We start from the raw sequence: 24,405 nt of genomic DNA on the forward strand, positions 1-24,405 counted from the left end.
GATGACCAGTGATAATGAGCATTTTTTCGTGTGTTTTTTGGCTGCATAGATGTCTTCTTTTGAGAAGTGTCTGTTCATGTCCTTCTCCCACTTTTTGATGGGGTTGTTTGTTTTTTTCTTGTAAGTTTGTTTGAGTTCATTGTAGATTCTGGATATTAGCCCTTTGTCAGATGAGGTGGTTGTGAAAATTTTCTCCCATTTTGTAGGTTGCCTGTCCACTCTGATGGTAGTTTCTTTTGCTGTGCAGAAGCTCTAGTTTAATTAGATCCCATTTGTATTTTCTTTATATTTGCTATGCTCTTTTGTCACAGTGTAGTCTTTGCTTGCCTATTTATTTATTCATACTTAGGAGAGTTTTTGTTTTTGTTGGAGTGTTTACTTTTGTACCTCTCTTAATTCTGTTAGTTCTGTGTTTTCCTAGTTAATCTTTTACTTCTGATTTATCAGTTTGGGGGACGTTCTTCAACACTCCCCTATTGCTCATGCAACGTGCTTTTGGTTTTTCTCTTTTTTTTTTCCTCCTCCTGTGTTTAGTTGTCTTATTTCTACTTTGTCACAATATTAGTGACATTTGTATGCTAGTCTTCTACCCTGGATAGGGAATATACACCTGTCAGATGGAAGGAATATCATGTTGTATGCTGCTGTCAAATAGATCCTAACATACTTTAATAATCTTTTAAATGATATAATCCAAGTTCATAGTTAACTCCTGACTTTTTATTTCTATCATATTCAGCAGATATATCAGCACTGACAGCCATCCCACTGCAATATCACTTCACATTTTGCTTAGACCAAAGGGTTCTGAGAAGCTTCTGGAGCTGTCGTGAAAGCCAGTTTCACTAAAGTCAAGTCAGACATCTGCCTGTGCTGTTTTCTGCTATAAGCTGAATGCAGGAGATACACTGTTAGGAGCATCAGTGCAGTGTGAGGAATGTTTACTTATTGGTAGTAGACTTGTCTGGATCAAGGATAAGCACAAGTATCTGAGATGCTGAGGTGTGGCTGAATGAATGGCCATCTGTTCTATTGCAACAGGATAAATAACACATTCAGAGCAGGCCCAACTGGTGAACTCCTCAATTATCTCACAATACCACTATCATGTGTCTTTCATTTTTCACATCACAGTGTATTTTCATAAAATATTTATTGGTAGACCACAACTTTAGCATTTCCCATTCAAGATACAACTACTGTGTCACTTGGATAGCTTGGTAGAGAGGAAATTGGCTATTTTCAGAGTAAAGAATTCAAGGAGGAAACAAATTTATAAATGAAATGACAAAGGTGATGAGACCAAGCAATGCTGATGTTTATAGCAAGGACTAGAGGGCTGAGATGCCTGTATGGTAAGAAATGATAATGGAACCAATCTTGTGCTTTATTTTTTATTAATTTGGAGCATTCTCTGATCTGATTTATTTTCTATGTGATATTTTGCTGCAGGTTAAAAGCTGAAACAACTTCAAGGAAATTCAGGGAAAACAGGTGAGCAGCCACTTTGGTACTTTTGAAATTCTTTGTGTGTTCTGTGGGCAGTGATGTCAGAACGTCAAGGACTGCGAGTTCATTATTTCAGAGGCTTAAAGGAGATTATTCTTTTGGTAGATCTATTTCCCCATGGGTGTCCCTACCTTGTTCAAGGATTCCTTATTATTGTTTCTTCTCTTTGTTTAAATCTCTTTTTGAAATGACCTAAACAACTGTGGAGAATCATTGACATATTTCCTTTTTTCACTGTTCATGTTGGGTGAAAATAATCTTGTAGTGAAATTCACGTGTTCTAAATATTGTTTTTTTAAATCTTTATCTGGCACATTCATAACATAGATGTTTCTATACATATTAGTACCGTAATCATACCATATATTATTCTGTTACCCCACTTACTCCTTAAACTTTTAATTGATTAAAGAGTTTTTATAAAGTTCCCCAATATATATATATTTTTGAGACATAGTCTTACTCTGTTGCCCAGGCTGGAGTGCAGTGGCATGATTTTGGCTCACTGCGACCTCCCTATCCTGGGTTCAAGCAATTCTCCTGCCTCAGCCGCCCGAGTAGCTGGGATTACAGGTGTGTGCCACCACTCCCGGCTAATTTTTGTATTTTCAGTAGTGACGGGGTTTCACCATCTTGGACAGGCTGGTCTTGAACTCCTGACCTCGTGATCCACCCGCCTTGGCCTCTCAAAGTGCTGGGATTACAGGCTTGAGCCACCGCACCCGGCCAGATTTTAATCTAATTTTATTAGAACAATTCAGTCATCTGTTTTTTCATGCTATGTATATGAGAGTTCCATTATTTAGATACTAAACAAATGTCTACTGTACATTTACTGTTCTCACTGATGATGCATTAGATAACCATGCACAAAATAAGCCTGGCTGTGGAAATGCTTATTTGTTGGGAGGGTGCTTGTTTGGATCGATGATGAGAATAATTGTCTGAGGATGCTGAGGGACTCATTCCAGATGTCAATCTGAGGTCCAGATGTGCAGCCCTCCAATAGGACAAATAAGACTCTCAGAGCCTGGCTCTATTTGGGAATCCCTCAGTGACAACATAGTACCCCTGTAAGCATGCCTTTTCTATCTCTCCGAAGAGGGCAGTAGCATCCTGTCTTATGAGTCAGTATGCACTTTAGTATGCTTAGTGACCCAAGACTTGCTTTAATTGTAGATGGATATTTATATATAGGAAATATTTCTTAAGTAACAAATGAAAAACTTTAGAAGATTGAATTAAGGGTCAAGCAACTGTGATATGTCTGAAAATCTCATTAGTGTTGTGCTGAAAGAAGGAAATATGGCATGTCTCTATTAAATAATGACAATGGAACCAAGTTTAGTGCTTTGTTATTTTTACTGTGGAGTATTTTCTAAGATTATGTTTGCTCTTTTTTTCTTTCATGTTTTGCTGAGATAGAAGGCCTGGCATCTGATCCTCCACTTCAGAGAATAGGGGTGAGTAGCTAAACCATTATCTTTTGAAATTCATATGTCATGTGCTGTTTGCTAGGTCTTTAGGTCGTTTTGTACATCTTTTCAGAAGCTTATTGGAGGACATTTTCATGATATGTCCTTTTCCTCATTGAGACCCTCACCATGTCACCTACACTGTTGAATCCTTATCATTTCTCTTTTAATTTTAACTCTCTTCTGCTTTTATGGAAAAATGTAGAATTTAAGAGAATTTTTGGCAATTTCATATTGGATCAAAATGTATTGTAGTGAAATCCAGGTGTGCCAAAATATTAACAGATTTTCCTCATCTGTTTAATTATTGGGGTTTCAGAATAGAGACTCCATGGTTCATAATATCTTTGTGGTCATACTACATTATATTTCTGCTTCTAATGTAATTATTAAATATTGACTTGAATTAGTCTTTTCTCATTGTTGCAACAAGGTAAGTTATATAGGAAATTTTCTTCTCTTGATGGCATGTCTGAGATAATCATAGATATAAGACACCTGGCTGGTTTCTAGAATGCACGTAATTTTTATTTCTTGATCTGTGTGTTGAGTACTCACTGTGTTTGCATCATGCAAATACATTGAGCTTTACAGTTTTAGTGTATGCACTTTTCTACATGTATATTATTCTTCGATAGAAAGTAAAAAAACTTATCAAACTAGTCAAAATATTGGTTAATACATAAAAAAAGTCTCAAGTAGATTGTGTATTACATGGTGCTTATTGATTGATGCCCTCATAATAGATCAAGTGGGTTCTCTCTTTAGCACGGGGCTTTTTAGCAAATCATGTCATGAGTAGTTACTCAAGTATTTTTATTTTAACACATTTATATTTTTTCTATGCATATTCTTAAATTCTCTTATACTTTTTTCTCTGTTATAAAAGCATGCTGAACAATCTCAAGACTTAAAGATTGCAGTATTGTCCCCACATATTCATGTATTTTGGTACCCAATTCTTTATACTTTCTTTGACAGATCACTTAAACTGGCACATGTCTCTTGTTTTGCAGAGAGGGAATTAATGTGATACCTTCATGCTTTTCTATTCTCTGTGCTACATAATTGAATATACAAGCAAATATAGTTGTTAAGATTTAGTGTGATTATTTCTACACCACATGCAAAGAAGTTTCTCATAAATCTTAATAGAGGCCCACATGCATTGTACAGTTTAGAATTTGGGGAAATATTGATGAAGTTGGGTAAAGTATAAAGCCAAAAGTCAGAACAGTGAACTCCTTGCTTAAGGATTTCCTTGGAGATTACTTAGTCAATAGACAACTGATAAATTTAAGTGCTTTTCACCTTTTGAGTTCTCGACATATTAAAGCTAAAATGTGTTTCAACTTTTAATCCTGCTTCCCTGATTTTCCCTTTTTTAGTTTAAGATCAAAGAGCTCCAGCCATAAATTACTGCCAAGAGTAACCACTTCCTTTTAAGAAAGCTTAACTATATAGAAGAATATAAAATTATTTATGACAGACGCATTTTTAACCTTTTCCCCATGCTTTCCAGAGGAAATATGTTTAATCATCTGCCCTATATTAGGGAAAAACTTTCTATGTAATACAAGTATCTATCAATCCATTTATCTTTCTATATAAGATGTATTGATCATAACCAATTAATTTTATTGTAAATGAGCTTTAGATTTGACATTTTGGTAGTAATATATGTTGTACAATCTCCTGAGGTCCTATAGGTCTTGAGGTCTCTATGTCAAAAACTATAGATGTGCCAGTGTCCTCAGTGAATGTGAAGGACACCACATTTTCCTTAGCCATTTCTTGTTTTCAGAATAATGGTTATCAACATTTTGCTACTGCAAGATACCATACATTTATATTCAGAATATGCCAGTTTTTATGCACTCATGCCTCTGTTTCTGTAGAGCATTCCTAGAATGAGTAATGCTTGAAAATTAGGTCCATGTGATTTCTTTAATGAGTTATAGTCAAATCATGAAATATACAGGTTACCATTATTTTAGTAATGTATTAGAATGTCAAGGTAAAGTTGTCTACATTGTATATATACACACAACATACATATAATTTATAAAACATCTATATTAATACAACAGATATATATTTATATATTTATACAACATAAAATATATTTTATTTAAACATAAAATATATTTTATTATTTAATATAGATTCTTAAGTGATAAATGTTTAACATTATTAAAATAGGTTAAAATAGATTATAGTTAATACAGTGAAAATTGGCAGTCCTTTTACAAAACATATGCCATAACTATAGCATTTATCACTGACAGTCATACCAGGATAGTCTTTTATTTCCAATCACTTAAATATGCAAAGGAAATTTGAAGACAAATTCAGAAGTTTTGAAAGAGCCATTGCCTGGGTAAACTATACAGGTTTCAGTTTTATTTATAATAATTATGAGGCCAGGCGCGGTGGTTCAGGCCTGTAATCCCAACACTTTGGGAGGCCGAGGTGGGTAGATCACGAGGTCAGGAGATCGAGACCATCCTGGCTAACACGGTGAAACCCCATCTCTACTAAAAATACAAAAAATTAGCCAGGCATGGTGGCGGGCGCCTGTAGTCCCAGCTACTCGGTAGGCTGAGGCAGGAGAATGGCATGAACCCGAGATAGCGCCACTGCACTCCAGCCTGGGAGACAGTGCGAGACTCCGTCTCAAAAAAAAAAATTATGTATATATTTATAAATTAATACATAATAAATTAATAACTTGTGATAGACAATGCAAAGATGACAGTGAAAGGACAAAATTGATTAGATTGATAAAGTCCTGTTAACATGAAGAAATTAACCAGGATACCATCCACACTATAAAGTTAGAGAAATTTATCAGGACAATTCTCTAAAATACTCTTCTCAATTTTAACATTGTAACAGGAATTTTTAAAATTTTGGTATTATGTGTGTCTCCTTCCAGATAATTTGAATAGATTCATATTTAGTATTTTTTAAAGCCATATCTTTGTCCTTAGTGCTGGCAATGTATTCTTGAGAAAGAACAAATGAGAGATATGTAAAAGCATAAGTGAAGGTGTCAGGTTGAAGTAGTCAATCAATTATACAGAACACAAAGAATTTTATCTTGTATAATGTTTATATAGCTTTATAGAAGTGTGCTGAAAGGGCTATAAAACATGGACATTATTATCTCATTGAAAGGTCCAATAGGTACTGAAATACATGCTTTTGTTTTGAACCGACCACCCTATAAACGTTGTATGGTTTATTTAGATGAGAGCCGAGGTGTGTGTGAACTTGACAGGGAAGCAAGAACATCAAGTTGCCAATGCACTCTATCCATGGTTAGAATCATGCTGAAAACATGGCTCCCCCAGTTCTGGAATGAGCCCATAGATCAAGCATTCCCAGAAGACATAGCAGGCTCAAATCCCTGTATACACAATATTTCATGATTATCTTATGTCAGTACTTTCAAAGTATACAGTTTGTGTGAAGACAAATCCAATGTCATTTTTCTTGGCTAGCCTATATGTGTGGTAAATCCATTATTTATTTACTTGCTTCCTGAAAATTACAATCAGATTAAGAAACTGCAGCAAAGTGGGCATGATGAGATAGAGATTGAAGTGTAAGCTTACGTTAATGATGCCCTTGGTTTGGATAAACACATCTAAGAGAAAAATGGAAAAACACACATGGCAGGGAAGCCTTAATAGAGCCAAAATATAGGATTGTATGTAGTAATGCAATCAATAGATGGGCATTTGGCAGTAATTATTTTTCAAATACGGATAAAAATTGCTTAGGAGAGTAAAGAGAGACAAAGTTGAAAGCAGGTTTATAGTAGGTGTTGTTTTAGTGTTGATCCCTTTTTGCTCCAATAATCAAAGTTGAGAATGATCTTTGAGAAAAAGAAAAAAAAAATGAAAGCACTAGGAATGTAGAACAGCCTGGAAGTATAATTAAGTGTAAATTCAATAGATAAAAGTTATAAGCAGAGGAAAGTATAGTAGAACTCAGTATTTCAAAGAGAATCAATGTGAAAATTATATAAATTTATGTAAAATAAAACTACCAGACAAATCTGATATCCTTAGGATTTTTCTTTCTTTCATGTGATTTCTAATTGCTACATATGACACTAAACCATTGATCTGAGCTGTAAGAGAAACTGGAAATTGTTCTGTTATCTTTTGTAGGATTTCTAGAACTTTTTGCCCTCAGACTTAAATGCCAATGTATTTCTCACTTATTGTTCACTGCTTTTGGATTTACATATGATTTGATTCTTTCTCATCTCTTATCCTTATACAATGTAATTTGAACTGATGCCAATTTAAGTTCAACTGCATACAAAAACTCTACTCCTATGCAGCTCCGCCCCATCTAATTTACATTATTGATGCCACAAATTACATCTTCGTACAGTTTACATATTAACATGGATTTATACATTTTTATGTATTTGTTTTTTAAATCCTGTAGAAAATAAAAAGTCAACACACCAAAATTAAAATAATACTGGTTTTTATATTTGTCCATGTGCTTACCTTTATCAGTGTTCTTTACATCTTTATATGGGTTTGAGTTACTGTCTTGTGTCCTTTAATTCCAACCTAATGAATTCCCTTTAGCATTTCTTGTAGGGCAGGTCTAGTGGTAATGAACTCTGAGTTTTTATTTAGGGATGTCTTAATTTCTAGCTCCTGTTTGAAGTAAAGTTTTCTGGATATACAATTCTCTGTTGATTGATTTTTGTTCATTTTCCTTTCAGCTCTTTTAAATATATTATCCCACTTTCTTCTGCCTTCCAAGGTTTCTATTAACAAAATTCAGCTTATAATCTTATTAAAGATCTCATGTACATGAACGGCTTCTCTCTTGCCGTTTTCAAGATTCTGTGACTTTGGTTTTTGATAGTTTAAATATAATGTGTCTTATTGTGGGTCTCTTTGGATTTATCCTAGAGTTTCTTGGTCTTCTTAGATTGCTGTATCCATGTATTTCAAGACGTTTGAGTAGTTTTCAGCCATTATTTCTTCAAACAATCTCTCTTTTTTGGGGACTTCCATTTTGTCTATATTGGTTCTTTTGATGGTGCGGCACCAGTCCCCTAGACTCTGTTCACTTTTTTCCAGTCTTTTATTTCTGCTCCTCAGACTCAACAGCTTCAAGTGTCCTGTATTTAAGTTTGCTGATTCTTCTTCCAGCTCAAATCTACTGTTGGATCCCCCCTTGTAAAATTTTTAATAGCATTTTAGTGTTTTTCAAGTTAAGTATTTTTATTAGGTTCCTTTTTATAATTTCTCTTTGTTGATATTCTCATTTTATCACACATAATTTGTCTGATTTCCATTAGTTGTTTTGTTTTCCTTTAGCTCTTTGAACATATTTAAGACTTTTTTTTTTTTTTTTTTTGAGACGGAGTCTCGCTCTGTCACCCAGGCTGGAGTGCAGTGGCGTGATCTCGGCTCACTGCAAGCTCCGCCTCCCGGGTTCACACCATTCTCCTGCCTCAGCCTCTCCGAGTAGCTGGGACTACAGGCGCCCGCCACCACGCCCGGCTAATTTTTTTGTATTTTTAGTAGAGGCGGGGTTTCACCGTGGTCTTGATCTCCTGACCTCGTGATCCGCCTGCCTCAGCCTCCCAAAGTGCTGGGATTACAAGCGTGAGCCACCGCGCCCGGCCAATATTTAAGACATTTTTAAAGTCTTTATCCAAGTTCAATTTCTATTGTTCTGTAGAGATATTTTCTGCCAGTTTATGCTCTTCTTTTCCATGGGCCGTGTTTTCCTGTTTCTTTGTATACTTTCTAATTTTTGGTTGAAAACTGAGCATTTGAAAATAGAGCTAACTTTCCCAGTTTCTGCAGAGTCTTTATGCCACAGTATTCTTTCACTGATTAACTGGGTATATCTAAGTTTAGGGAGCAGCTGAGTCAAAAGTTTAAGGTCTTCTCAGGTCTTTTCTGAGTTATACATGTTTCCTATGCCTGTGTGAAATGTTCTCAATTTCCCTATATAAACAGCTACTTCCTCTTCTTCTTTTTTTTTTTTTTTTTTTTTTTGAGATGGAGTCTCTCTCTGTCACCCAGGCTGGAGTGCAGTCATCTCGGCTCACTGCATCCTCCACCTCCCAGGTTCAAGCGATTCTCCTATACAGGTGTGTGCCACCATGTCTGGCTAATTTTTGTATTTTTAGTAGAGACAGGGTTTCGCCGTGTTGGCCAGGCTGGTCTTGATCTCCTGACATCAGGAGGATTACGGGCTTGAGCCACAGCGTCCAGCATAAACAGCTACTTTTGAATGCTTTAATTTCCTGAATAGTCTCAACCCAGTTTTTCCTTGAGGTCTTAGGTGGTCCATTGTATGTCTCCACCCATAGTCGCTTGCCCCAGGCATCTGTGGGTCTGTGGTACCACTGCAGCTTTCACCACCCATAGCTGCTACCTTTCCCCATCTGAGATCCAGGTTAGGTGACAGAGATCATTCCTTCATGCAGTCCTATGACAGGTTTGAACATTTCAAATAAGGTCTGTTCTGCTACTCTGGTTGAAGGGAGAAAATTGGGAACCGGTTTCCCACCTTCTACAAACCAAGATCTCATGTTGCCACAGGAGTGGCAGGGCAAGTGCAAGTGAAAATGCCATACAATTTTCTACCATTTTGAACGCGGGTTTTTCTTCAATGGGCATTTGCTTGGTTGCTGTAGGCCTTTCACTGTTTTCCAGAGCTCCCACAAGATTACTTTAGCCAGTTTTTTGTTCTTTCCTGATGCTTCCCTGGCAGAGTTAAGGGTTGGAACTGCCACCATTTTGCTGATTCATAACTCTGTAGTCAGTTTTAAATATATTGATACTTGGGTTTGTTTTATGGCCCAGAATGTGGTCTTGGTAAATGTTTCACATGTACTCAGAAATAATGTGCATTCTGATGTTGTTACATGGGCTCTTCTATAAATGTTACTTAAGGTGGTTAATAATGTTGCTCAAGTCTTCTATAGTCTAGCTGATTTTCTATTTACTTATTTTATTTTTTTATTATACTTTAAGTTTTAGGGTACATGTGCACAACATGCAGGTTTGTTATATATGTATACATGTGCCATGTTGGTGTGCTGCCTCCATTAACTCGTCATTTAAATTAGGTATATCTCCTAATGCTATCCCTCCCCCTCCCCCCACCCCACAACAGGCCCCAGTGTGTGATGTTCCCCTTCTTGTGTCCGAGTGTTCTCATTGTTCAATTCTCACCTATGAGTGAGAACATGCGGTGTTTGGTTTTTTGTCCTTGCGAAAGTTTGCTGAGAATGATGGTTTCCAGCTTCATCCATGTCCCCACAAAGGATGTGAACTCATCCTTTTTTATGGCTGCATAGTATTCCGTGGTGTATATGTGCCACATTTTCTTAATCCAGTCTATCATTGATGGACATTTGGGTTGGTTCCAAGTCTTTGCTATTGTGAATAGTGCCACAATGAACATACGTGTGCATGTGTCTTTATAGCAGCATGATTTATAATCCTTTGGGTATATACTCAGTAATGAAATGGCTGGGTCAAATGTTATTTCTAGTTCTAGACCCTTGAGGAATCGCCACACTGTCTTCCACAATGGTTGAACTAGTTTACAGTCCCACCAACAGTGTAAAAGTGTTCCTATTTCTCCACATCCTCTCCAGCACCTGTTGTTTCCTGACTTTTTAATGATCGCCATTCTAACTGGTGTGAGATGGTATCTCATTGTGGTTTTGATTTGCATTTTTCTGATGGCCAGTGATGATGAGCATTTTTTCATGTGTCTTTGGCTGCATAAATGTCTTATTTTGAGAAGTGTCTGTTCATATCCTTTGCCCACTTTTTGATGGGGTTGTTTTTTTCTTGTATATTTGTTTGAGTTCTCTGTAGATTCTGGATATTAGCCTTTTGTCAGCTGAGTAGATTGCAAAAATTTTCTCCCATTCTGTAGGTTGCCTGTTCACTCTGATGGTAGTTTCTTTTGCTATGCAGAAGCTCTTTAGTTTAATTAGACCCCATTTGTCAATTTTGGCTTTTGTTGCCATTGCTTTTGGTGTTTTAGACATGAGGTCCTTACCCATGCCTATGTCCTGAATGGTATTGCCTAGGTTTTCTTCTAGGGTTTTTATGGTTTTAGGTCTAACATTTAAGTCTTTAATCTATCTTGAATTAATTTTTGTATAAGGTGTAAGGAAGGGATCCAGTTTCAGCTTTCTACGTGTGGCTAGCCAGTTTTCCCAGCACCATTTATTAAATAGGGAATCCTTTCCCCATTTCTTGTTTTTGTCAGGGACGTCAAAGATCAGATGGTTGTAGATGTGTGGTATTATTTCTGAGGGCTCTGTTCTGTTCCATTGATCCATGTCTCTGTTTTGGTACCAGTACCATGCTGTTTTGGTTACTGTAGCCTTGTAGTATAGTTTGAAGTCAGCTAGCATGATGCCTCCAGCTTTGTCCTTTTGGCTTAGGATTGTCTTGGCAATGCGGGCTCTTTTTTGGTTCCATATGAACTTTAAAGTAGTTTTTTCCAATTCTGTGAAGAAAGTCATTGGTAGCTTAATGGGGATGGCACTGAATCTATAAATTACCTTGGGCAGTATGGCCATTTTCATGATATTGATTCTTCCTATCCATGAGCATGGAATGTTCTTCCATTTGTTTGTGTCCTCTTTTATTTCGTTGAGCAGTGGTTTGTAGTTCTCCTTGAAGAGGTCCTTCACATCCCTTGTAAGTTGGATTCCTAGGTATTTTATTCTCTTTGAAGCAATTGTGAATGGGAGTTCACTCATGATTTGGCTCTCTGTTTGTCTGTGATTGGTGTATAGGAATGCTTGTGATTTTTGCACATTGATTTTGTATCCTGAGACTTTGCTGAAGTTGCTTATCAGCTTAAGGAGATTTTGGGCTGAGATGATGGGGTTTTCTAGGTATACAATCATGTCATCTGCAAACAGGGACAATTTGACTTCCTCTTTTCCTAATTGAATACCCTTTATTTCTTTCTCCTGCCTGATTGCCCTGGCCAGAACTTCCAACACTATGTTGAATAGGAGTGGTGAGAGAGGGCGTCCCTGTCTTGTGCCAGTTTTCAAAGGGAATGCTTCCAGTTTTTGCCCATTCAGTATTATATTGGCTGTGGGTTTGTCATAAATAGCTCTTATTTTGAGATACGTCCCATCAATACCTAATTTATTGAGAGTTTTTAGCATGAAGGGCTGTTGAATTTTGTCGAAGGCCTTTTCTGCATCTATTGAGATAATCATGTGGTTTTTGTCTTTGGTTCTGTTTATATGCTGGATTATGTTTATTGATTTGTGTATGCTGAATCAGCCTTGCATCTCAGGGATGAAGCCCACTTGATCATGGTGGATAAGCTTTTTGATGTGCTGCTGGATTCGGTTTGCCAGTATTTTATTGAGGATTTTTGCATCGATGTTCATCAGGGATATTGGTCTAAAATTCTCTTTTTTTGTTGTGTCTCTGCCAGGCTTTGGTATCAGGATGATGCTGCCCTCATAAAATGAGTTAGGGAGGATTCCCTCTTTTCCTATTTTCTGTACATTTATTCCACCAATGACTACAAGAGGTCTATCAATAAAATCTGTTCCCTCAGGTTTTGCTTCAGGTATTTTGAGGGTCTGTTATCAGGTGCATAAACAAGGTTGTTATGTCCTATTCTTAAATTAACCTCTTTATAATTATGAAGTTAACTTTTTTTTTTTTTTTTTTTTTTTGAGATGCAGTCTTGCTCTGTTGCCCAGGCTGGAGTGCAGTGGCGCAATCTCGGCTCAATGCAACCTCTGCCTCCTGGGTTCAAACATTTCTTTGCCTCAGCCTCCCGAGTAGCTGGGGTTACAGGCACCCACCACCATGCCCGGCTAATTTTTTTGTGTTTTTAGTAGAGATGGGGTTTCACCATCTTGGCCAAGCTGGTCTTGAACTCCTGAACTCTTGATCCACTCACCTTGGCCTCCCAAAGTGCTGGGATTACAGGCGTGAGCCACCACGCCTGGCCTGAAGTAAACTTCTTTACCCTTGCTAATGTTCTTTGCTCTGAAGCATGCTTTGCTGGTATTAATATAGTCATTCCTGCTTTCTTTGATTCATGTTTGCAGGGTGTATCTGTTTCCATTCTTTTACTTTTAACCTATTGTCTTTATATTTAAAGTGCATTTCTTGTAAGTATAATTGGTTTCTTAAAATCCAATTATCTGCCTTTTAAATGTCATTTTTATATGATTTGCATAAATATGATTATTATTACAGCTAAATTGAAGTCTGTCATCTTGCTATTTGGTTTCCATTTATCCCATTTTTTCCCCTCTTTTTTTGCTTTCCTTGAGATTGAGCATTATATTAGTTTTCTAGGGTTGCTGTAGGAAAATGACATAAAGTGGATGGCTTAAAACAACAGAAATTTATTGTTTCAGTTTGGAGGCTAGTCATCTGAAACCAAGGTGTCATCACGGCCGCATTCTCTCTGAAACCTGTAGGGAAGAATTCTTTCCTGCCTGTTCTAGCTTCTAGCATTTTCCAGCAATTCTTGGCATTCCTTTGCTTGTAGATGCACCCCTCCAAACTCTGCCTCTATCATAACATAGCCCTCTTCTCCCTTTGTCTGTCTGTTCTTCTCATCTTATAAGAACATTAATTACTGAACTGGGGCCCAGCATAGATTAGGCCTAATCTCATCTTGAATAGGTTACATCTGCCAAAGATTCTTCTTCCAAATAAGATCACTTTTACAGCTTTTACAGGTACTGAGAGTTGGGACCTCAATATATCCTTTGGTGGGGACCGAACTCTACCCATAAAAAGTATTTTATATGATTCCATTTTATCTCCTTGTTAGGTTAACTACAATTTTTTTTTTTTTTGAGATGGAGTTTTGCTCTTGTAGCCCAGGCTGGAGTGCAACGGCACGATCTTGGCTCACTGAAACCTCTGCCTCCTGGGTTCAAGTGATTGTCCTGCCTCAGCCTCCTGAGTAGCTGTGATTACAAGGCATGTGCCACTGTACCTGGCTAATTTTTGTATTTTTAGTAGAAACAGGGTTTCACCATGTTGGCTAGGGCAGGTCTCAAATTCCTGACCTCAGGTGATCCACCCGCCTCAGCCTCCCAAAGTGCTGGGATTACAGGCGAGAGCCACTACGCCCAGCCTTATAATTTTTTTTTTTAATTCAGTGGATGTTTTAGGGTTTATAGTATACATCTTTATCACAGTCTAGCTCCAAGTGATATACCCCTTTATATATAGTACATGACCCTTACAATAGTGCATTTCCATTTTTCCTCTCTGGCATTTAGGCTATTGCATACACATACACTCAATTCATCCCTTTGTGTAGATCTGTATTTCCAGCTGCTATCTTTTGCTTCTGTCTGAAATATATGTATGACTTCTTTCATGACTATTTTGAGCAATTTGGTTATGTTCATTTGTCTATTTTTCTTATGTACTTTTAGCTCATCAATCTTAACTCTGTGAGTTTATAGTTTTTAAAAACAAATTTGAAATTATTTGGCTATTATTTCCTCAAATATTTTTTTCTGCCGCCCCTGCTTTCCCTTTCCTTAGGGATCTCTGATTTCCACCTATATTACTCTGATTGAAGTTGTTCCACGTCTCTTTTGAAAATCTGTGAAAAATCTTTTATCATTTGGATAATCTGTATTTGTACATCTTCAAGTACATTAATATTTTCTTTTGCAATGTTTAATCTGCTGTTAATCCCATGCAGTGGATTCTTCATCTCAGATATTGCTGTTTTAATCTCTAGAAGTTCCATTGAAGTCTTACTTGATGAAAAAGGCAGATAAAAACAAATGTTGATCAAGATATGGAGAAATCAGAATCTGCACACACTGATGATGGGAATGTAAAATGGTCAAGGCAATTTGGAAAGCAGTCTGGCAGTTTCTCAAAAGGCTAAACGTAGTTCCCGTATGACAGCAATCATTCACCTAGGTATATACTCCAGAGAAATAAAAACATATCCACACCAAAACTTGAACATTAATTTTCATAGCAACATTATTCATAGGGGTTTAAAATTTTTTACATTATTTTTATTTAAAATAGAGACGGGGTCTCACTATGTTGCACAGGCTGGTCTGGAACTCCTGGGATTAAGCATTCCTCCTGCCTTGATCCTGTTTTCTCCACTGGAAAAGCATAAAACTTTGTACACTTGGACCAACAACTCCTGATTCCCTCCTTTACCATCATGCCCCACAGCCTCTAGTAACTTATTCTCTACTTTCATGAATTCAACTTTTTTAAGATTCCGCATATAAGTGAGATCATGCAGTATTTGTCTTTCTGTGCCTGGCTTATTTCTCTTAGCATAATGTCCTCCAGATTCATACATGTTGTCTGAAATGACAGGATTTACCTTCCTTTAAAGGCTGACTAGTACTTCATTGTGTATATGTATCACATTTTCTTTATCCACTTATCTGTTGATGGGCACTTGGATTATTTCAGTATCTTGGCTACTGTAAGTAATGCTTCAATAAACATGGGAATGAAGATATCCCTTCAACATACTGATATCTGTTCTTTTGGGTAATACTCAGAAGTGAGATTACTGGATCATATGGTTGTTCTATTTTTTTGAGAAACCTCCATACTGTTTTTCATAACGACTGTACTAATTTACATTCCCACTAACAACGCATGAGTTCACTTTTCTGTACATCCTCCCCAACACTCGTTATCTTTCATCTTTTTGATAAAAGCCATTATACGTGTGAAGTGATATCTCACTGTGGTTTTGATTTGCATTTCTCTAATAATTAGTGTGCGCATTTTTTTTCATGTGCCTGTTATCCATTTGAATGTCTTTTGAGAAAGGTCTCTTCATTCCTTTGCCCATTTTAAAATCAGGTGGTTTTCTTGCTCTTGAGTTGTTTGAGTTCCTTATGTATTTTAGATATTTACCCATTTCCAGATATATAATTTATATTTTTTCCCATTCTTTGAGTTCCCTCTTCACTGTGTTGTTTCCATTGCTGTGCAGGTCTTTTATTTTGATGTCACCCCATTTGTCTATTTTTGCCATGCTTTTGCAGTTGTATCCAAAAAAATCATTCCTAAGACCAATGTTGTGGAGATTTCCCCCTATGTTTTCTTCAGTAGGTGTACAGTTTTAGGTCTTATATGTTAAGTTTTAAATCTATTTTTTATATGGTGTAAATAAGGGTCTAATTTAATTTTTCTGCATGTGGATATCCAGTTTTCCCAACACCATTTATTGAAGACCCTGTCCTTTTATACTTTTCAGTATGCAGATCTTTTACCTCCTTAAATTTACACCTCAGTATTTAATATTTGTTGCTATTGTGAGATTTTCATAATTTCCTTTTCAGATAGCTCATTAATAGTAGATGGAAACACTACTGATTTCTGTAAGATGATTTTGTATTAGGGAACTTTACTGAATTTGTGTATCAGTTCTACCAGGTTTTAGTTTTGTTCTGGTGGAGACATTATAGTTTTCTGTATATGGTTATGTCATCAGTAATTACAGATGATTTAACTTCTTCCTTTCCTATTAGGGTGCCTTTTATTTCTTTCTCTTGTCTAACTGCTCTGGTTAGGACTTCTAGTACTATGTCAAAAAGTGATGAGGGTCATACATGGCCTCCATACCTAAACTGAGAGTTTTTACCATGAAACTAGGTTGAATTTTGTCAAATGCTTTTTCTGTATCCATTGAGATCATATGATTTGATTTACACCCTTCATTTTGTTATGGGGTATATCACATTTTTTGATGTGCATATGTTGAACCATCCTTGCATCCTAAGGATAAATCCCACTTCATCATGGTGAATCATTTTTTGTATTCGTGAATCCAGTTTGCTAATATTTTGTTGAGGATTTTTGCATCCATGTTCATCAGGGATATTACTTTGTAAGTTTCTGTCCTTGAAGTGTCTTTGTCTGGCTTTAATAACAGTGTAACACTACCCTTGTAAAATGAATTTAGAAGTATTCCCTCTGCTTCATTGTTTTGGAAAAGTTTGAGAATTTGTATTAGTGTTTTAAATGTCTGGTAAAATTCAGTAGTGAAGCTGCCTAATCCTGGGGTTTCCTTTGGTGGGATACTTTTTATTACTGGCTCAGTCTCTTTTCTTGTTATTGGCTTATTCAGATTTTGTTTCTTCATGATTCACTCTTTGTAGATTGTATATGTCTAGGAATTTATTCATTTCTTTAGGTCATCCAATTTGATGGTGCATAACTTCATAGTAGTTTCTTATAATCCTTTGTATTTTGGTGATATCAGTAGTAAATGTCTCCTCTTTCATTTATAATCTTATTTGAGTACTTTTTTTTTTTTCCTAGTCTAGGTAAGAATTTGTTGATTTTATCTTTCAAAAAAAAAAAACAACTCTTAGCAACTCTTAGTTTTGTTCATTTTTTTCTAGTCTTTATTTCAACTGTGATCTTTGTTATTTACTTCTTTATGCTAACTTTTGGGCTTAGTCTGTTCTTTTCCTAGTTCCTTTAGGTGAAAGGTAAGATTGCTTGTGATCCTTCTTCTTTGTTGATGTAGGTGTGTATTGCTGTAAATTTCCATTAGGACTGATTTTGCTGTATCACATAAGTTTTGTTTCCATTTTCATTTTTCTCAAGGTAATTTTTTATTTACATTTTGACTTCTGTGAACTATTAGTTGTTTGGGAGCATATTGTTTAATTTCCACATATTGCTGTATTTTCCACCAGAATTGAGTCTTGTTCTTGATTTCTAGTTTCACGCCATTGTAATCAGAAAAGGGACTTGATAGGATTTCTGTCCACTTAAACTTAAGATTAGTTTTGTGGACTAACATATATCCTGGAGAATGTTCCATGGGCATTTGAGAACAAAATGTATTTTGCTGCTTCTGGATGGAATGTTTTATATATGCCTGTTAAGTCCGTTTGGTCTAAAGTGTAATTGAAATCCATTGTTTCTTTATTGATTTTCTGTCTAGGTGATCAATCTGCCCATTGTGAAAAGTAGAGTATTGAGGTCCCCTATTATAGTATTGCAGCCTATCTCCCTCTTCAGATCATTTAAAAATTGCTTTATGTATTTAGGTGGGTCAATGTTGGGTGCATATATTTTTATAATTGTTATGTCTTCTTGGTGAATTAATCCCTTTATCATTATATAACAAACTTGTTTCTTTTTATAGTATTGACTTAAAGTCTATTTTGTCTGACAGAAATATAGCTACCCCTGCTGTCAATTTCCATTTATGTAGAATATCTTTTTCCATCTATGTAGAATATCTTTTTCCATCCCTTCACTTTCAGTCTATGTGTATGTTTAGTAGAAAAGTGCGTGGTGGCTCACGCTTGTAATCCTAGCACTTTGGGAGGCCGAGGCGGGTGGATCACGAGGTCAGGAGATCGAGACCACGGTGAAACCCTGTCTCTACTAAAAAAATACAAAAAATTAGCCAGGCGTGGTGGCGGGCGCCTGTAGTCCCAGCTACTCGGAGAGGCTGAGGCTGGAGAATGGCGTGAACCCCAGAGGCGGAGCTTGCAGTGAGCCGAGATTGCGCCACTGCACTCCAGCCTGGGCGACAGAGCAAGACTCCATCTAAAAAAAAAAAACCAAAAAAAAAAAACAAAAAAAAAGAAAAGTTAATCTCTTGCCGGGCACAGTGGCTCACGCCTGTAATCCCAGCACTTTGGGAGGCCAAGGCGGCGGGATCACCAGAGGTCAGGAGTTAGACACCAGCCTGACCAACATGGAGAACACCTGTCTCTACTAAAAATACAAAATTAGCCAGGCGCGGTTGCGGGCCCTTGTAATCCCAGCTACTCGGGAGGCTGAGGCAGGAGAATTGCTTAAACCCAGGAGGTGGAGGTTGTGGTGAGACAAGATCGTGCCATTGCACTCCAGCCTGGACAACAAGAGCAAAACTCCGTCTCAAAAAAAAAAAAAGAAAAAAAAGTGAGTCTCTTATAGGCAGTTATGTGGTTGTGACTTAAAAAAAAAAATCCATTCTGTCATTCTATGTGTTTTTGGTGGAGAATCTAATCCATTTACATTCAAGGTTACTATTGGTAAGAAACTGCTGGTGTCATTTTGTAATTTGTTTTCTGGTTGTTTTGTAGGTAGGTCCCTTGTTTCTTTTTTCCCTATTGCTACCTTCCTTTGTGGTTTGGTGGTTTTCTGTGGTGGTGTGCTTTGAATCCTTTCTTTTATAGTATATGCCATTACCATTGTATTTGCTGTAAGGCTAACTTAAAACATTTTATCCTTAGGCTACTTTAAGCTGATAAAAACTTGCCTTTAATTGCATGCAAAAACTACGCTTTCACAACCGCCCGCCTTTCGTGATTTTGATGTCAAAGTTTACATTTGTTTTTTTAAATTTGTATCTGACAACTTATTATAGCTACAGTTTTTAATAGTTTCATCTTTTAATCCTCCTAATAGGAATAACATTGCTTTACCTGCCATTTTTACAATACTAGAGAATTCTGACTATGAATTACTTATACCATTTAGTTTTTTACTTTTATGTTTTTCATTAACTAGCAGTCTTTTATTTAAGCCTAAAGAACTCCCTTTTAGTAATTCCAGTAGAGCAGGCCTAGTGGTGACAAACTCCCTTAGGCATTGTTTATCTGGAAAAGTGTTTATTTCTCCCTTTGCCAAGTAAAGTATTCTTAATTAACAGTTTTGTTTCCTTCAGCACTTTGAATATACCATCCCACTCTCTACTGGCCTGTAAGATTTTTGCTTATAAAGCCACTGAATCTGTATTGGGGCTACCTTGAATGTAATGTTTCTTATCTTTGCTGCTTTCAGCATTCTTTGTCTTTGATTTTTGATAAGTTGGTTGTGATGTGTCTTGGTAAACTCTTTGGGTTGAATCTGATTGGTGACCTCAGCTTCCTGTTCCTGAATTTTGTCATCTTTTCTCAGATTTGGGAATTTTTCAGCTATTACTTCCTTAAATATGCTTTCTGGGCCTTTTTCTTTCTTTTTTCCTTAAGGACCTCCTATTATGCAAAAGTTAGCTAGCTTGATGTGTCCTGTAATTCTTATAGGCATTCTTTTTTGTTTTTGTTTCTCATTGGATAATTTCAAATGTCTTACCTTTGAGCTCATTGATTCTTCTGCTTGATCAAGTCTGCTGTTGAAGCATTCTACTTAGATTTTCAGTTCAGTTACTGTATTCTTTATCTTTAGAATTTCTATTGTTTTTGTTTATATTTCTTTGTTAAACTTCTCATTCTGTTCATACGTTGTTTTCCAAATTTCATTTTTCTATTCTTTTTTTTGTACTTTGTTGAACTTCTTTAAGAGGATTAGTCTAAATTATTTGTCATTTCACAGGTCTCCATTTCTTCTGAGTCTGTTACTGGAGCTTTGATATCCAATGTACACCAGAAACTTTGCTAATTCCATAGTAAATGTTAGAAATGGGTTTTTATTGATAAAATCAGTGGCTTGCTAATTAGTATGTTAGAAGCTGGCTTGCATTGGTGAAGTTGAGGGTATTCGATATACAGATCCTGGCTAAAATACTTCTAGAGAACCTCTCCACCTTGCAAGAATAGAGTATAGGAATCTGAGGAGGCCTTTAACGTGGCCCTCAGAAAGGACACACAGGGCTTGACCTCTAAACATATAAACATGTACAGAAACGAGGTCAGAACATGTTTTGACTGATGCCAGTAGTAACACAGCAGAACCTATTGCTGGTCACTGTTACAAATACCTTGTGTAATAAATCTTTCATTTAAATTGAGAGGTTGTAAGCCCCGAAAGCAAAGGGCTTACAGTACCTCTTGCATGAACACTCCTGTGTGTGCTTTCTAAGAAATGCTTTTAAAATAATGCCAGTGGCACAAATTGATTTGACACTGGCTCTCTTTATAAGCTGCTATCAAGGTTGTGGGGAATAGCTAACTCTTACCCACTTTCCCTGACAAATAGGAACGCGTAGTTACCTACCAAAAGTATGTAAAAGCTATATCTGACCCAAAGGCCAGTTAGGTCAAAATACCTTGAAAGGAGCTCAGTTTAAGGAAATCAGTGGTCACAGTGCCCCACTAGCATGTGTAAAAGTTTTCATAGTTTGACTATCAGATGTGCTTAGTTTCACAGCTGAGTCTTACCTTGAGATACTTTTAGAGCAAAAGTCAAATCAAAGATGATTTAAAAAAACATTTCAAAGATTCATAAAGAATAAATGCCTCCTCAGGAAGTCTTCTGGAGTTCTGCCCACTTCCCCTAGGTGGCTCTTTACTGTGCCCATCTCATAGCCTGTCTCCCTCCACTTGGTGTATTGCAGAGTAAAGCTCACTGTTTATAGGGGTGGTAGAAAGTGTGGTCCTTTCCCAGACTCCTTTTTCCCTTCCTCTTCTCATTTTTCGGAAGATGTGTTTGATAATAGAGTTAAACGACAGACTGACAAATGACTAACACATTGAGCTGAACTACATAAGCAGATGTCAGTTTGACGTGAAGAGTTTAAAAGATCTACGCATTCTCTGGGGACTCCTCCCCCAGACCTGAAGGATCAGGTGCTGCCTTCTATGCCATCTGTGCAGACGGCAAAAGAGGAAAACGATACTCGTGTTCAGTATGAACAAAGGGGACATTTGAACTCTGTGTAGACCCCTCATTGGAAGGGTGTTTCTTCTCCTGCTGCATCCACGAAGAGCACTCCTTAGCCTTGCCTTTTGTCAGTTCTCTCTCCAATAAGGCTGTGAGCAGAGACAATCCAGTGCGGTTCAGAGAGACTGAAGTCTGGTGTTCCAGGTCTGAGTCCTACCTCTAACTCTCTGTGTAACTTTGGTATGTCCCAAAATAACTTTTCACAACTTGATAGGTGTTACTTGAATTTTGGATACAGGTGACTCGTAGCCCATCCCCTCTCTGTGCTTCAGATATGTCATCACTTGGGCCATATGACCTCTGGACACCTTTCCTACTTTCCACAATTTCAGAGCAGCAGACCAGACTGGAGCTCCTGCTGCCTCTGAGCTTCAGTGAATTATCACTTGTTGGAGGGAAGCTTCAAGCATTTTGTTATCTTTCAAGAGCAAACACAGTGTCTGTCAGCAAGAATATGTAGCAGATGCTAGTGAACACCAGTGATTAGGGTTGAATGCTGGATTTAAATATGGAGCTTAGGCTGTGAAGGAAGCCTGAAGAACCTAGAGCCCCATGAAGCTGCTCTCTGTGAGATCTGACACCATTTCCCACTGATGAGCCTTGGGTCTAATGGGTAGCGCTGATTCCACATACAGTATGTGAGTGCAATACACTGAAAGTGAAGAGAATAAAATGATGGCTAACATGATGTTCCAAACTTTAAACAGGAGAAAAACACACAATTCCATTATGTAGAAGAACCCACACAGAGATCAGGAGAATAACCTCATTGGAGAATGAATGACCTGTGTGGAGAATTTAGGGTAGAGCTGAGATTGAAAGAAATGGGCCGAAGTCAGGTGGCCAATGGCCTTAATACCTTGTATACAAGATGTGTAGTCAAGAAAGACCATGCCTTACTCACACATCAATTCCCTTGGGCCTACAAAGAGCTGCCTAGCCTGGGACTGTTGTAAAGAAAAGCTACAATGTTCCAATGACACAGGGACTCCTCCATGTATATATGAGTGCCCAGTTGGCTCTGTAATAAATCTTACTTTTATTTATTAACTTTTCTTGCACATTGGCTTGGTGCATCAGTTGGAAGTCAGAGGCTGAATGAAGTGAAGACTGAGCCAAAGGAAGTTCTCAGCCTTTAGGGAGGCGGAATTCACATTAAACACACAACAAACAAATGAACTCACATTATAAAGGAGAGAGTCAGAAGATCCTAGTGGCTGGTGTCATCGGGCTGAATTTGCCCGAAGTGCCTATTCCTTATAGGAATCCACTCCCAGGGTTGATGGGCTACATCCTTTGTAGGCTTTATGCCTATGTTCTCCTGGCCATTGGCTCCTCCACGGCTGGCCTTTTTTAGTCTTTCTGTAGAGGTTCCTGTAGCTGGTCAGATATAGGCTTTCACAGAAGGGTCAGTGCCTTGGGTCAGGTTACAGGACTGTTAATCTTGCTTTGTTAAGAGTAATGTTATTTCCCCATTTCCAAATTCTCCAGGGAGATGGAATGTCACAGATAGATAGTATCACTGTAGCACCTACATCCTGGGTTCCAGAAGCAGAGAAAAGAATATACTGAAGCTGTAGAAAGGCCTATTAGTCTATGTCAGAGATTAACTGGATGTGAGGACCATTTCTGGGATGGTGTATACAGAGCTGGAGAACTGGATAGGGAGTCAGATACAAACAGCTGAAGACGATGTCTTTGAAGTTTCCAATGTGGATAACTAGGTCAACAGAATATTACTCAAGAAAGTATTAACATAGGATTGAGATGCAGTCAGTAGTCATGGAATTGAAATTTCAAAAAGTATATACCTCATGGATCTCAGGGGGTGTTGAGCTGATCACCTGGGCTAACACTCCTATGACCCTGGGGAAAATCAAATGGCCTGGTACTGTGGCCATGGTAGGGGTGTCATCACCTTAATCAAATTGGGACAGTGCTGTTGGATATTCACCTGGAACTTGGTGCAGACGCACATTTTGCTGGGTTTCACCACAACCAAGGCTTTTTTGATTCTTTTCTCTTTTAACATCAGTACATCACTGCAAAGTTAATCCTCATATAATGGGAGATGAAACTAATTGCTTATAAAAACAAGATTTTTACAACTCTAAAATTGTTCAAGCATATGGGCATATTTATAGTTGCAGGCAATGTTTCAGATGCAGACTGTTCTTGGCTGCAGTGGTTGTTTACAGGCAGCATCTGTTCTGATTAAATATTTGATGATTATCCCCGAATGTTTTAAAGCATAGTACTGGGCTCTGCTGACTGTACAACAAACTGGCATTTTTGAACTGTACAACAAACTGGCATTCTATAGGGCACTGGGCTAGGAGATACAGTTCTGAGAGGAAGTGAAAGATAGTTAACAACTGCACAACTGACCCTTTATTAGTTGCAATAAAGCAATCCAACCACCCAACCCACTGTGATGGCTTTCTTACTGTTTAAGGTTGGTAGTGTCAGACACCCTCCTGTACAGTGTGCAGTGAATCAACATCATTTCCACAAAACCTCCTTCCTGCACAAAGGAATTATCATACTTCATTAAGAAGTAAAATTTTCCTGTATCAGTCACAGGAGTTCACCAGTTAAGATACTGTTAGTTGAAGACTTCTGGGGTGACTTAATGAAATAGCTCAGCCATCTGGTTTAAAAACTAGATTCTTCTATCCCTCCACACAGCTGTCCATGCATCTGCATCATCTCAAGGCTGGTCTCCCTGGTGGTAGAAAGGCTGACAGTAAAAACTGGAGCCACATGATTCCTTGCTTAGG

General features: G+C 37.5%; 1 long non-coding RNA gene and 1 other non-coding gene across 12 annotated transcripts in view; both read left to right on the forward strand.

The window, feature by feature from the left end:
• The window catches only part of LOC131380643 (uncharacterized), a 139,108-nt gene that overhangs the window by 21,075 nt on the left and 93,628 nt on the right, over positions 1-24,405 (forward strand). For all 11 annotated transcript variants that reach the window (XR_009209897.1, XR_009209896.1, XR_009209898.1 and 8 more), the window contains 2 exons: positions 1,453-1,494; positions 2,935-2,972. This is a non-coding gene — a long non-coding RNA (uncharacterized LOC131380643). The remainder of the gene's footprint in view (positions 1-1,452; positions 1,495-2,934; positions 2,973-24,405) is intronic.
• Positions 2,431-2,497, forward strand: LOC116482831 (small nucleolar RNA SNORD109A). The gene has a single exon (XR_004252090.1). It is a non-coding gene; the product is annotated as a small nucleolar RNA SNORD109A (small nucleolar RNA).

The sequence above is a fragment of the Hylobates moloch genome, unplaced genomic scaffold, assembly GCF_009828535.3.
Source record: "Hylobates moloch isolate HMO894 unplaced genomic scaffold, HMol_V3 SCAFFOLD_14, whole genome shotgun sequence".
Taxonomy (NCBI): Eukaryota; Metazoa; Chordata; class Mammalia; order Primates; family Hylobatidae; genus Hylobates; species Hylobates moloch.